The sequence below is a fragment of the Lolium perenne genome, chromosome 6, assembly GCF_019359855.2.
Source record: "Lolium perenne isolate Kyuss_39 chromosome 6, Kyuss_2.0, whole genome shotgun sequence".
NCBI lineage: Eukaryota > Viridiplantae > Streptophyta > Magnoliopsida > Poales > Poaceae > Lolium > Lolium perenne.
Genome location: NC_067249.2, coordinates 214,877,618 through 214,880,492, shown reverse-complemented (window position 1 = coordinate 214,880,492; position 2,875 = coordinate 214,877,618). Strand labels below are relative to the sequence as shown.

At 56.1% G+C, this 2,875-nt stretch overlaps 1 long non-coding RNA gene across 1 annotated transcript; it reads left to right on the top strand.

Moving 5' to 3' along the window:
* The first annotated feature begins 648 nt into the window (after positions 1–648).
* Positions 649–1,621, top strand: LOC127306074 (uncharacterized). The gene is made up of 2 exons (XR_007854370.1): positions 649–1,025; positions 1,106–1,621. It is a non-coding gene; the product is annotated as an uncharacterized lncRNA (long non-coding RNA).
* Positions 1,622–2,875: the final 1,254 nt, after the last annotated feature.

The window sequence follows — 2,875 nt, the reverse complement described above, 5'->3', positions numbered from 1 at the left end:
CCGCTCGTTGCCGACGTGGCGGCGATCCAGCGGCGGTCCAGCGGCGGCGGCGGAGGAGGACGCGGCGGCGGCGGTCCAGGCGGCGGCAGAGGAGGAGGAGGCCCGGGCGGCGGCAGAGGAGGAGGAGGCCCGGGCGGCGGCGGTCCAGGCAGCTACCAAGGTGACCTTTGCGAAGGTGACGGCCCTGTGGACAGCTCCCTGGCCGAGGCCCTCGAACGCCGCAGGCGGCAGGACGAGATGTCCGTTCGCCGGCGTGAGTGCAAGAAGCGCTCCCGCTTCGACGACGGCGCCGGCCCATCCGGCTGCCAGTAGTAGGGCGCGCGACTGCGAGTAACAGAGGCCGGTGTAGGCCGCGCGACGGCGAGTAGGTACGGCCGTTGTAGTTTTAGGTTAACTCGACTAACCATCTCTGTAAAGATGGTCCTTTTGGCCAATCAATAGTAATGGAAAAATCTTTTGCTTACCTAGTCACTGCCGACCGGGTCCGGATGGACCCAACGCGGATATTTTCCGCGACGCCGAGCGTCCGCGGAGACGCAAACCTGGCGCATATTTGGACCGGGTTTGCGTCTCCGCGGACGGTCCGATCACTTTGTGTCACCCCGCTGAAACAGGCCCCAGACGCATTTTCGATCACGGCGGACGAAAACGGTTGCTCAGTCCCTTTGCGTGGGCCGGAGATGCCCTTAGCTCGCCGAACAACCCCCTCACACACCCCGCCGTTTGCCGCGCCGCTGGCTACCCACTCTGATTCACATGCGCGCGACCGCCGGGATCCCCGCATCAAATCCTCATCTTCGCCGCTGCTCCTGGACACCCCGCTGCTCGCCGCGCCGCTGGCTACCCACTCTGATTCACATGCGTGCGACCGACGATCCCCGCATCAAATCCTCATCTTCGCCGCAGACGGGCCGACGGCGGACGCTAGAGACCACAAGGTATCCCAAGCAGATTCCCCCGCCCCCAAGAGCTTCCCGTCGTTACTTCCAAGAGATCCCCACAGCTGACTCCCCGCCGGCAGCCCGGTGCGTCCTGATCTCTCCAATGATGCTTACCAATGGCGTTGACCCGATTCATCCTCTGTTTGACAGTTTTTTTTACACAGATGTAATAGGTGGGCTGCGGTGGTTAACCTCTCCCTCACCAGACTCCATCCAGCCTAAATGGCCTTCCGCGACAAGGTCCCTTGCAGATTCTTCGCGGGCGCCGCCATCCTCCCATGGAGATCGAGACGGGCCATGTTCTCGGGGGAAGGGATACGTGAATGAGGACGGGGGATCGACAGGGGAATATAGGACCATGTCGGTGGCGGTCGCTCACGGCTAGGCGGAGATGTGCGGCATGGCTTGAGAGGCGGGCGGGCGGGACGTCGATGGACATTAGAGCACGCGCCGGAGCAGAAGCTAGCAGCGGCGGCGGCAGTGAAGCTTGCGTCATTGCGTGTGTGGTGAGCAAAGGGAGGGGATAAGTTTGGGCTGTTGGGTGCGTAGCTTGCTGGCCTGGCCCATGGATCAGTTCGGCTGGACCTAGCTTGGCAGATGGGCCAAACGGGTATGAGTACCCTATGTGATGGGCTATACGATAAATGACAGCTGCGTGAAATAAGACCTGCTTGGTATCACCTTTACAGCGTGTTTGTTTCGTGGGAATTGGAGGTCGGGAATAGGAGTTTGAGGGAGGCGGGACTTGCAATCCGTTGTTTGTTTCAGGGGCATGGGAGTTGGAGAGGGAAAGGGAAAAGGAATTAAGGAGGCCAACTCCCACAGATTTCTTCCCTGGGGAGGACCAGGTAATTCAGTGAGGACTAGGAAAAAACCCGTGCGTTGCTACGGCACGCTTCCTGGTGCTTTGCTTCTCCAATGTCGGCGCTGCCTGGTGCTTCTCTGGTGCCTCGATCCTGCAACTCAGCTTAGGCATCGGTGACGAAGCATGCGCGCTGACAACCTTCTACGCCACTTATGCTCAGTTGACGCTTTGACAACGAAGAACGCTCCAACAAAAATTGCTATATTTCAAGATAAATTTTTGATTAAGATAACCTACAAAATAAACATAGAGGCCTGATCTCAAAGCATGATAAATTGTCACATCGGTCCTAGTTTGTGATGCCTTTCCTTTCAGCTTCTTGCTACGAATGGATGCACTAAACCAACAAACTTCAGTTGCAGGTGGATGTACTGTAGAACCCTCCACCTACTAATTTTCTGTATTCAGGATACTGCAACTTTGACGTCCATCATATATTCCAAAGCACAAAACAAATCATTGTACATAAAATTAATACTGGAAAAACGCCGCTAGCAGCAACGCCGGGCGGCAAGCTGTAGAAGGCGGAGCAGCGGGGGTCGCAGGTGCGGAGTCGGGGAATGCACACCCGCTCGTCGACGGTCGATCTCGTCGGGATCACATGGAGGCAGCTGATCAGTTCTTTTAGATCCCTCTCTGTTCGGTTCAGAGCATACCGTCAGCAGCGTCATCTTTTCGTTCATGAAGGCAGCCGAGCCCAACACAGACACACACAGTTCAGTTTAATCCTTGCCCATTAGTAGCACACATGGGGAATTTTATTCCCTCCTTATAGAGTTTAGATTTTTCCCATCAGTATTCCCACCATCAACGCTGCTGTTGCTTGATTTCTGAGGCAGCTTGCTGGTAACCCAAAGTTATAAACGTATATAAATTGGTGAGACTCGGTGTAAGGTAACGAGGTGGGACTATTCAACAGAAAATACCGTGCGCTTAGTCAGTTGGTTTAGGCGAGGATTTAGGCCACCAAGACGCCGCAAGTACCAGGCCGTTGTTGGTGCGCTTAAAGTCCTTGACGCCACGAGCCCACGATTAAACAGGCCGGAACATCCTTCAGTTTTTCAGCAGC